The sequence below is a fragment of the Pieris rapae genome, chromosome 11 (genome assembly GCF_905147795.1).
Source record: "Pieris rapae chromosome 11, ilPieRapa1.1, whole genome shotgun sequence".
NCBI lineage: Eukaryota > Metazoa > Arthropoda > Insecta > Lepidoptera > Pieridae > Pieris > Pieris rapae.
Genome location: NC_059519.1, coordinates 4368568 through 4381643, shown reverse-complemented (window position 1 = coordinate 4381643; position 13076 = coordinate 4368568). Strand labels below are relative to the sequence as shown.

Below are 13076 nucleotides of genomic sequence, written 5' to 3'. Positions count from 1 at the left end.
TGGTAATTTCGATTTCTCATTATTTTGAAAATATGCATCCTTTGTAACAAATTACGGGGGAATGGGATATTAAATAGACTAGTAATAACTGCTAAGCCAGCAATCAAGCCAAGGACATCCAGTTTAAGTCATGTGTTTTAGCAACGAGGCGTCTGACATATTATATATATTAATAGCTGTTGTTTATATGTTCAAACAACTTTTACCCTGAGGTGGCGCATTCAAATAATTCTTCATGTAACTGAATATAAAGTCATAAGGAATAAGAAAATGAGGAAATCAGACTTCTGCACCTGATCTATCTATCTTATCACCTAATTTTACACGAAAGAAAACTACCAAGGAGATGCATTATTAATATAAGAGAATAATCTATTTATTTATTTCCTTATATCCTCAACATTACAAAAATCACTGATTGATGACCAGACACGGTTTATACTAGAGCCACTTCAATGTACGCCACTTATATTAGACCTAGTTACTGTCCGAATAGTAAATTAAATACTTTATTCGTAATTTAAAAGCCTAAGTAATCATTCCACTGAATATCCTGTGATCTAAAGACCCCAGCCGTCTCTCAAGAGATTAATGTCAATGCTCAAAAGAAATCTCACCCAAAAAATTTAAGAGATTTTAAGATTAATATCCGTTCAAATTAAGCAATTTTTGTACAAATAACATTTCCCCTTTTAAATTAGACGTCAAAAACGTTTTCAAGTATTTATCAAGTAAACTGTTGAAGATTATTTATATATGTATACAATTGATCAGAAACGAAAACTATTCAAACATATTTTAAATATTTACGCGCCACGGCCATGTTAGATTGTTATTTAAACGTCAAGGTGCATTCTGTCAAATCACAGTTTGATATTTTGTCTTCCATAGATTATGTATAATTGATCGAACATCCGTGCTTTAGACTCTGACCCTTGTATGTTGCAGATCACAATTTTATACTACTAGGTTACTACTACTTGTTAGTGCTAGGTTAAAATTAAAGGGTAGGGCTTAAAAATTTGGATCTAACCTTTGTGGATCTTATAGAAACTAGTTGACAATAATTTTTTTGTTATGTTTTGATACACAGGTATGTAATATACACCCTCTGTATATATATATGTATTACATACTAGCTTCTACAATCGACTTAGCCTGCCTTTATTAGTAAGCACTTTTGGTTTGTACTCAATCACGGCCAAAAATATTGTCATTCTATCTGTATATTGTCATATAATAATTCCTAACACGAGTTATAAACATATACAAACATATAGATTCTATACGCGTTAACTGCATATAGCAACTATTAAACAATAACCATCAGGAAAAATTGTCTATGATAAAACTGTTTGGTGATAGAATTCAATTTTAAAAGTAAACACAAATAACGGAATTGAATTGTACAGATGTGGGCATCGAAGCTAGGCGACGACCAATATCTATAGACTATAGATATCACGATGAAGCTATTGTACTTGGAAAAATCTCTTACAAATAAGTAAAATATAAGCTAGAAGACTATAACGACATAAAAATAAATATATAATAATATAATAGATATTTTATGTGCTAGATATGTAATATATTTTAGAAGGTTGCAAAGCGTAGGTCATAATTAATGTAATTGTCGTGTAATGTTACCAAGTAACATATGTAAAGCTGTGTTAGGAAATTCAAATAAAACAATACTTAAACATGATCAAAAGAAGTTTTATGATATATTGACTTGTTCAATTACTTTTATTTTCATTCCCAAATTTGTGAATTGAAAGCCGTACGGATGATAAAACATTTTCTAAATGGGGTAGTGCGAAGCCCTGACCGAATTTTCAGACTAATGTGTGATACAGTGATTAATGACGTTGGCGGTTAATGAATGGGAGATATAGCGCCGCCTTCGGCTATCCGACTGTCCACCCATATACATATGCAAAACTCAATAATAACTAGAGTAATTAACGATAAATACCATAAAATTTGTAGATCTCTAAAAATGTTTATGTGTAAATAACGGAAGAATATCCAGGGCCAACTCCTCGTTGCTTCACGAGTCAAGGGTTTTTCATCTAATACTTTCTTCTTTGTACGTTTATCTAGGCTAATATTTAGGTTTCATTTTTAGCCTTGCATTCATATAATCAGTCTAAATTTTACTATTTTTGTGTGTTGTGACTATTGTAATAGTAGACTAGGGATTATCAGAGTATGTGGGTAGATGCACAACGTTATGTAAGTACCGTCACTGGATTGTGATATGTATTTAAATATATGTTCTTTAAACAACAATTGTTAAATTACTTTTTATTGTTATTGATAACTTTATATTTTCACCTAAATATAAGCTTTAGGTATTTATTTGGAATGCAGACTAATTCAGGTTAATTCAGCCAAAAATCTAATTCTATCCTGTGTAGTAAGTATAACTATATAGGATAGAATTAGATTTTAGGCGTTCTTCATTTTATGCATACAAATCGTAATTTAATAAAAATATTATAAATATAAAGAATAATAAAGACGTTTCACAAATGTTCGATGGTGCTTGTTGAGACAGTCATACGGCTTGATCGAGCGAAACTATCTGGTTTCCGAGCAGTTGTTGCGTGTGACGGGCTCAAGAATTTCCAATTAAAGGCAGTCTGATGGAGCACAATGCTGGCCACCCCCGCACTGGTAGGTTGCCCACTGCCCCCGTACTGTCCCGCCATTGTGAGTATAAATAATATATCAGTAGCTTCGTCGAACGAAGAGCTATAATGCTATATTCTGTAATACTGGAAATATTTCTGACACACGCCAGTGTGAATACGAATTGGTTGTTAAAACAAAATTTGAGTATTGATTTAATTAAACGGCAACCAAATAATTTACTTTGACGTTCATCTAAGAGGTCATGAAAAATAGGGCAATCACAGTAATCTAGTTTAATTATGATGAATGATGTTCATATATATTGATGGCTTAGATAATATTTGTATTAGTTACATTTATATTCTGAAAGTTATACCTAAGGATTGATGTTTACTTCAGAGTGGTTTATATGATTACGTAAATCAAATGCTCATTAATATGGGACTTGATGAGCCAGTCAGAGATGCTGATTGAGCAGTAATTAATCGCTACTCATTACCGCGCCCGCAATGTTTGATGTCAATGGCAATTAACTATAACTAGATAAACAGGGTAATATATAATAATTAAACATGTTGAAGGGTCGTAACTAAAGCAAACTTCTAATGATTTTTCAAATTGGAATAGCACGTCCTGGAGTTGGTACAACAAGGCCTACCCGTATCATTCTTACTACGTCCTCTTTGATGCCAACCAAAGGTTTAATAAACCGAAAACCAATTAAGTTACTTAATATTATGTAGACAGTTAAAATACGAAAAGCCAAACGTTAAAAAACTTCTGGTAGAAGAGCTCGTGGTTACAGAAACTACGGGATTGGAATGGAATCACATCTGGCGTGGAACTGTTTAGACTTACGTAAGCCACTCGGAAATTTAAGTTGTTGATAGCCAACCATTGGCAATAAAGTGACACCTGAAGAAGAAAATTATATTGTTTCAAATTTAATGAGAAGTCATTGGCTGGGTAAATTTAGAGATAGTATTGCATGGTGGCAATAAAGTATACTGTCAGAGTGCAGGAAGCAATTATCCTTGGCAATCTGGGACAGAATTGTGCAATCGACGCGATCACTTCATCACACCGATTGATTGACTATCTTATGTGAGTCATTTCTTCTCGTTAAAAATAAAACAAATCCACAATTTCGGCTGCACTTATTTCTAACAACAAATATAATGCCATAAAAGCACTATACCTATATAGATATATATTTATAAAACATAAGTACTGTCTGCAACTATAAGCCTCAAATAGCTTGTGTTAATTTTGTAAATAATAATATTCACTAAGCGTTTAAACTCATAATTCTACACAAAGTTTGAAAGTATTGCTATAAAACGAGTTAGACAATTTCATTATTAAAGACATGTTACTTGGAGCCAAGTGAAGAATGTAAGCTATTCACTATCGTATAAGAATACATCATTTTAATAATAACATATTCATAAACTGTGTTCAAAGGGAAGATCTAACTACATCAGAAATTACTTTATTTCTCATATTAGAAATGTTCTCAGATATTGGGTGTAGAGAGTATAGTTATTAAGACGATTGCTTAGCAATATTTATCTTTGCTAGGTTAAAATGTTGATATACATACAAATACATAATATTAGATTTAAATATGAAAAACTCTCAAACATTTCTTTGATATAGACGTACGTACAGGTAGTACGACGAGCATGTAGCAATTTACCTAATTAACGTATTAATTTTTATATAATAAATAATAATATACTAAAGAATATATATGATTTATAATAAAAAAAACTTCACTGCATCAAAAAGACTATGACCACGAAGACACATAATTTGCAGGGCAGCCGGTTTATCAGGCCATCTCTTCCAGGCTACTACTGTAAAGAATAATAAAATAGATAACAAAAAGACAAGAAATAAATCGGAAGTGCGAAACCACAAATGATAATCTATAAAGTGGCGAAAATCAAACTACTAAAACAAATATACTATATTGTCGAAGTGTTTTGTTTTATTATAAGCTGTAAGATTACTTATAATTAAATAAAAAATAAATTTCATCGCAATTCCAACATCATTCATATAACATATAATGTACATTTTATTTTTTATACATCTCAAGAGTGCAAGTTGGTTACAAAACATAGAGTAAACTAATTTGTTAACTACTGTATGACTCCTGTAATTCAAATCGTAATGGATTTTGTTATACGGGGGTGATAATTCAATGGATATTATATTGAGTAATACTTGAACTATCTCTAGAGTACATCAATCTTTAATATTACATATGACTTAATATTAACTTATTGGAAATTCATGTAACATCAATATTGGTTTAGATATTTTGGCGTAATTAAAAATTCCTGCTAATATATCCGGAAGAAAGATCGTCTACGTTTATGACCCCGCATCTCTTGTATTTTTAAAATGAATAATCTTACTAAATACTTAAAATGTAATTTCTCAAAATTGACACAAATAATATCCACTAATATTCCATTTAGATTAAAGACTAACAATGTAATCTCAAATGATTTAGATTAATAAAATTAAGGAGAAAATATTTTAAAAGAAGCGAAAACCTAATCCGAACTCCAATCATTTTTAAATCTCCTTTATAAAGTAAAATGATTTATATGAAAACAAGTAATTCCATTTATAAAAATAACTTAGCAGGCCTCCTTTGCAACCTCTACGAGTTATATGAGCTATATAGTAAATGTAATTTTAAAGACCTATAAATTTGTTAAAAATGTGTAAAATAGTGTAGTAGGCACTTTAGCCTTCACACACAAAACCTCGGTATAATCTCGACACATCGTTGAAAAACGCTCATGAAACATATTTTTTCAGTTCAAACCACTTGGATTGCCTTTGACCAAACGAAGCTCTTCAGTTTAAATATTGTATAAATCAATATAAATGTTAACAAAACGCCAAGTATAAGTTGTTGAGTAAAAAGAGTAGTAATTATGTTTGAAGTATTTGAGTAGAAACGAAAAGTAACTCGGCTCATGCACAGAGTGCGCGCCGTGAATACTGGCTGAAGTGGCGGCGTCGGGAAAGTTAGTCCACATTGGACACACTGCTATGTATGTACAAAATTTTGCATTGTGTGTTGAACTGTAACAAATGATTGTTATAGAAATACGTAAACTAGGGTTTAAAACTACTTGAATATTTATTTCCATAGCATTGATAATATGGGATTTTATTTGATTCGTTTTTATTTAATTTGTGCTGTATGCGAAATTTTATTACTTCAAATAAATGAATGAATAAATATTGGAATCAAAATCAACTGAAGAGATCAATGTAGACCTTGCTACGCAACTTCTGCATGCTACGATGCTACGAGCGCGGCTACAATTGTTGTCAGCGTTGAACGTTTCAGTAAGCGCCCGACGCTCCTACTAGACGGTTGTGTGCTCTTTAATTGCAACAACTTAAAACTTTATACGACTTTGGTCGAGTGGAAAGATTTAGCCTGTAGTGAGACATTTGTATAGCTGTAAAAACATTGCTATTAGATATAGACGTTATGTGTATTTAGATAGTTTGCCTGAAATTTCATCAGTAAATTGGTAAGTAATATTATTATTTATTAGATATTATTATTTATTGATATAAATATTAATTATATTATAAATGCAATTTTAATATGATGTGAAATGATCCTGAATAATTTAAGAAAAATATGTGTAAATTTAAAAGATTTATGTTAAAATTATGGATGTTAGCTACCATATAAATACATAAAAATAGTGGATTAAATACAAAATAAACATTATAACACAATCGATACATTCAAAATTTACTTTACCAAATAAATAATAAATCTAAAAAGTACATATTTACATTATCCTCTTATTGATCAAAAACCAAGAAACGATTGAACAAATCAAAGTAAAAGCATTTCAAAGAAATTGTAATTGAATAATAACCGAAACGAATAATAGAAATCGCTGACTTCTTTTTATTTCCAAGAGAAAATCGCGGCTGAATTTCTTTTATCTCATCGTTTAGCATTAGCATAACGATTTGAGCTATCGACGCGCCCTCCGGCTCCGCTCGACTCGTTCTGTTATCTGATTAGAAACATGAAAGGAGCACTGTAACCATGACAACGGATTATCTATCGAATAACTTTCCCAGCATAAGCACTAACCAGGGTTTTGCCAAGAAGGCATCAAATGTTGTATACACAGTGTATGTTTTATTTCTGTTTTAAGTATTCTAAATTCAAATTCATACGTTGTCAGATTTTGTTTGTATGGTTCGTGTAAATAACATTTACGATTAAAAAATCAGAAACGTTATGGTCATGTTCAGTTTTAAAATAGTTTTTTTATCATCTTCTGTCAGCATTCAAGTCAACTATAAGTTATTCAATCAGCTCTACGCTTATCAGGAAACTTCTCATATCCAATATCCGACGAAGCCGACACATCCGGTATCTATGAAGTATAAACTATTATGTTTATCAGTGCAGCATGATTATACAATATTGTATATATGTATTGTATTGTATAGTGTATTAAGTACCCCATAAGAAATACAAATACCGAATAACTCAAACAAATTTAAAGATAAGGCCCACAAATTGAGCTTGATATAGGCTGTCACAATTTCTTAAAACATATATTTATAGTCTAGTGTTATTCTTATTTTGCTTCTTATTACAGTGGACGAAAATCATTTCATGCAATGCATTTATAAATATATGCATATTTTGTTAATTAACTCCGATTAGTTTTTAAACATACGCTGCAGAGGTCAAAAATGGGGTACGTTATATACTTATTTCCACCTCATAACTATGTATAATTTTATTTTAAACAGACCGTAATACGCAAATACAGTCAGAAACGAACTGTATTCGCTAATCTAAAATTTAAATTCATATTTGCTAATTAACGGTCCAACATTTTGACTTCTATTTTTGAATATTTCAACAAACCTGCCTTCGAAATTTAAGTAAGTGATATGTGAAATGACAAGTGGCTCACTTCAGACGACATTTGGCGATATTATGCACGGCGCGGCTAGATGCGGGATCATTAGGTGCACTTGTTACACACGTGACACACATTTCTGACTGATAAAAACTCGGTTGAAGGCTGAAATTTCACGACTGCCAAATCCTTTATAAGCATAAAGCAGTAAATCCGAAACCCTTTTTAACTTAAAGCCCTTTCTTGTTATGATAGGACGTGATAGTTTTGTGAAGCGTACGCTAGCTATTTCGTAAAGATAACATAGTATTTTTGCCTTAATATAACTATGCCATTAAAATATTCTAGTCGGATTAGTTTCTATTATTATCATAATCTTCGTGATCAATTCAATCACGGATGATTTGTTGAGTGCGCCAAATATCAGAAACTATTAAAATACATACTTAATTATTTTACGTACGTTTATGTAAGCAAGTCAATTCGGCCTATATTCATTTTATTTCATACATATATATTAAATACAAAAAGGTAAAAGGTTTCTAAATTGGTACTAACAGTAGAACAATGGTCGTAGGGGCGGTAGTTGGGCGACTGCTACTGAGTATTGGTACTGTGGTGACTATGAAAGCCGCGCGAGGGAAGAGGGCCAGGGCCGCCTACCGACCTTGCACTATTGTGTTGCAAATTAGCACAAAAACATCTCCCCATTGTCATATGTGACGCAACAATGCCGTGTCATGTGCGAAACTAAAAGCAGAACTCTTAAATTCTCAACTGCAAAGTTTAATTTTATGAACTTGTAGTTAAGTGTAGCGTTTCATTAGTAGTTTTATTTACGATGCATAAAGATACATATGTCATACATCTTAGAATATTATGACGTTTAACTTTTCTAAAGTTAAGTGTAAGCCGTCATAGGTATATTTAACTGTTTAATTAAGTTTTTCTGAGCCACCTATTTCGATACAAAAATAATAAATTATTTCGAAGTTTTATATCACTTTCATACGGTTCGACCGAAGGAAGCATATATCTGACGTAGAGGAATATGTATATGCAGCAGATTAGAATGTCCCACCCTCGGAATTACGCTCTAATGTGGTATTAATTGTTTTGCTATACCACACAATAAAGTGTCTATAATTTTGTAGACAGTTTTGCTGTCTCGCTTCAAATATCTTTATTTTTTCAATGATTTTATTCTAACATAATGTAAACATTTTAATGTATTTTGTTTATTAAATAAAAATATTAATTAATAAATATACATAATTATTTTAAGAAATAACTAACAAATCTAAATGAACATTTATAAAAACAAAATAGATAATTAATCATCTAATTTACGAAATATAATTATTTCTTCACATATGTATGATGAATAAATCATGAATGAAAACAATGAGAGATAATATAATATTTAGTTGGAAAAAAAGAAAACTTATTAAGAAAAAAATCTTTTAAGCCCATTCTAAGTTTTTTATAGTATATTATATGACACGATTCAACTCCGTTATCTATAAAATGAATTTAAAAAGAAATGGGGATATCTCTGGACCAATTAGGAACATACAAGACTCATAACGTTATTATCTAATTAGTATTATTTTTCATGTCGGTTTTGTTATATCAAGAAATACAATAACATTCGGAGAAACAAAACTCCAAGCAAGATTGGTGGGGAAAGTGGGGTCGGCCTTCTGCCCTTGTTCGAGATAATTGTAGTAAATTGAGACAACTCAGGTACTCACTGAATTAACAACGAATTCAATTCGAAATTTTATCCCTAAGAAGGAGACATTTTCCTATAAATAAATTTACAAATTAATTTAAAAGAAAATTGAGTTTGGAGTACTGTTTACTAGTTTTGAGTTAAACTTGATACTATTGAAAACAGTAAAGGTTTTACAAGTTTTGTTTTTACGTAAGTTGTAGGCTTGTGTAGTTTTACTTTTGTTAATGCTTAAGATGTTTAGACTGAGTCAATTACAATTTAAATAATTTTCTCAGAAAAGTATCACATTTTACATCGCTCTGATGTGCGGTTTCAAAGCACCTTTTGCCACACAGCACCACTGTATGGAAACAGTTGTTCAATAAACAATTTCAAAACTAGCACAACATTCTTTGCCTTTAAGAAAATAAGAGCTTCCTGGTAAGGTGAGTGTCTATGAGCGGCTCACGTCACTTCATGTATCAGATGAGTCTTCTGCCAGGTGGAAAATAACATTGATTTCATTTTCTTATTCCGGCCATCTTAATAATACTAAAACCTAATAAATTGCATTAAATTCTATAGATATATTTTTTAAGTCTTCACATTAGAATTTTCATCAGTAACTTGTGCGAACTTTTTGAGAAGAAACTAACACCTTGGCCTCTTTTTTAATATTTATAAAATGATAACGATATTACACACCAGTATATCATAGTAAGGGCATGCCGATGAATAATGAAGTTCAGTAGTATGGAACTCCGTCTGCAAAACCTAATAAAGTTATCTTAAGCCGCACGCTAACCACTTCCATTTAATTCACTTAAACACACATTCGTATGCATTAATTATATGACTTTAGACTTTAATATGCTAAAGGAAGATAACTTAAGGATAAATGTTATGTTCGTAATGAATTTATACTATTTCTCTTTTTTACCTATAAAAGTAAGAATCATTTGCAACAATAAATGATACTTATTAAGAAATTTTACATAAGTTTTACACTCGGGGCAATCGTACTGTCAAATTATTTATTTCATTTATATTTACCTCGTTGCAGAAACTTGATTAAATTAAATGAAAAGGAGGACAAACTAGCGGTCTTATCGCTTTAGAGCGATCTGTTACAGGCAACAAATGTAAAGAAAAGTAAAAGAAAAATGATTAAAATTAGAAAAGGCAAGCAAGAAGTGCAAAAGTACATAACATAAAGTTATTTTGACAAAACTAAAACAGGAAAAAACTAAACTAAAAAGGATACAATGTGAAAAAGAAAAAGTGCTCATGAATTACAATCATTTTAGATCAGTCTCACAACAGTTAGTACAAAAGTTAGGGCTACGATGTGGACAAGTAATGCTTGTACAGTAGAGTTAGAAGAGAGAGAGAAGGACGGTAGAGAAGGAGCTAAGCGAATAGGGACGGAGAGTGAATTCTATAGCTTCACTGCAGAGACATTTTATATTAATGCATTAATATTATTCCCAAATCTAGTCGACTAATGGCTCAATGGTAATTAATAATATATTTATTTACCCCTATAATTTAATAAAAAAGTTCTGTCCTATTCAAGAAACATACATGTTAATATCATACATATATGTTGAAAAGGCAAATATCCAATATTTATTTGAAAACCCATACATATTAATACCTGTCTGAACTGAGAAATATGATCTCTTTGTGATTTTTCAGTATTACGTATATTATGCAATTGTATACAGTAGGTATTATTTTGGTGACTTTTTTAATTAATCCGTAATATCTGTTACAAACTATTTTAGAGTAGGAATTTAGTAAAGAGAAATAAATAAAACAGCTGAGTTAGACAATGGTGCGAACCGCTCAATATCTTGGAACAGACAGGGGCGATATATTTATTATAACAGACTACATTGACAGATACAGATTACATTGACTGATACAGACTACATAATATTAAGTGGATGCGTTCAGTTTAACAATATCTAGCCTGCAATTTATAATATACTATATTATACCGATTTAACTTAACTACTCGTCTCTTTCCTCCTAGCGTTAATACTATTTTAAAGAAAGAGGAAGAATATGTATGTTTCTTATGGAGCTGTGCACTTCTTAAGCTTTTCTATTTTATTGAAGTTATCCTTTTTTTGGCACGTTACATAAAACTGAGGAGAGTAAATTTTTACAATGCGCACGCACACAGTAGCAGAAACCTTCACCCGCCCACTGTCACAAAAAACCAACCCGCGCATATTAAATATTAAAAAAAAAGAAATATTTCTTCTCCTTTAATTATGTAGAGAATTTTATTTGTGGGGTATTTAAATAAAAGTTACTTAACTAGATCATGCGTTTTAATAAAACTTTCAATGTATTAATACCTATTTTCTATTGTATCGTTTTTTCTACAAACGTTACTTTAGAAGGTTTTTTCAATATTGCAAGAAATATAATAATAACTATATAAATAACTACTAAATATATAAATAACTCTAAATAAATAAATAAAATAAAAAAACAGTGTAGTTAAATGATTCTGATACAAAGTTTATGTCTACCTCCTACAAATAACTTACAATTGTCACCTGGAACATTATTTAAATTTTCCACAGATCATAATTTCCACGAGGAAGGATTACGGTATTTAAACTGTAAATATTATGACGCTCGTGTCGGAGCACGTGTGATAACACGGTATCATTGTTTGCTTGCGTTGCCGCCACTGGCGCCGCTATATATCATCGATTATTAATTGTTTCACTTCGATATACTCGTATGCATGCACAGTTATAGCTGTTACAGTCAGCTAGATTAGAAGGACTCAGATATGAAATTGACTGATAATTCCCTGTTTTTGTTTCACTAACACTAGGTGGCGCTATTATACAATTTGCCACGAACTTATTCGTTACTATATTAGAAAACAATTATATTGTGAACGTTTAGGTAACTAACGTGACGAATTGTTACAGAATAATAAAATACTTTCATTTTAATAAAAATATAGCGGATAGTTAAGAAAATACGAGTAACCTGTTGTGTGCAATGTTTCCGGTCACCGAGTTTCCTCTACGCTGAGTATTTTGAGTCAGTTCCTACGTTATATTGCAGTGAAGTTATAATGATGCTACTGAAATAAACAGATACCTTTAATAAATGTCTTATTAGATTTAGTAACAATAATTAAATTTCATCTAGCTATTAACGCTTTGAACCATAAGTCACGTAAATCTGTTAAGAAAAGGAAAACAAGTAACATTTTAAGTCAATTTTGAAAAAAAAATCCCTGATGTAAATGTTGCTTGCAATACTCAAAAATAATTATATATAGTGTGAGCGTTCTAATTATACCTTCTACAAGTCTGACTTGGATTTTATAAAACTCACTTGAATGTATAAGATTTCTGAACATTTGCTATGAACAAAGAAACTTCGTGACTATTTTTGTATCTTAAAATAAAATCCTCATGTTTTATGTAATATTTGACAAAGGAATTCAAATTGAGAATATAGTAATTGCAACACACTAGTATAAACGCAGCAATACAATATTACATGTTTTATTCCAGTGAAAAATATTAAGTCGCGTGCATCATGTTAAGGTATTGGATTATTCACTTTTAATAAACAGCGGTAAATAAAATGTTACTATGGGTGTGGAGCGCAGTTTGTTCCACTAATGGTATTAAAACATCATAAACGTTCCAATACCATAACTTAACATAATTTTCGTAGTAGATTACCTTTACTCAAGCTACATTCACTAGATTAATACAAGTTGTTATAAAAGCTAC

At 30.9% G+C, this 13076-nt stretch overlaps 1 protein-coding gene across 2 annotated transcripts in view; it reads left to right on the top strand.

The window, feature by feature from the left end:
• Positions 1-6028: 6028 nt before the first annotated feature.
• The window catches only part of LOC111001461 (somatostatin receptor type 2), a 74633-nt gene continuing 67585 nt past the window's right edge, over positions 6029-13076 (top strand). For both annotated transcript variants that reach the window (XM_045630122.1, XM_045630121.1), the window contains exon 1: positions 6029-6206. The gene's annotated coding sequence lies outside the window, so the exon portion shown is untranslated. The remainder of the gene's footprint in view (positions 6207-13076) is intronic.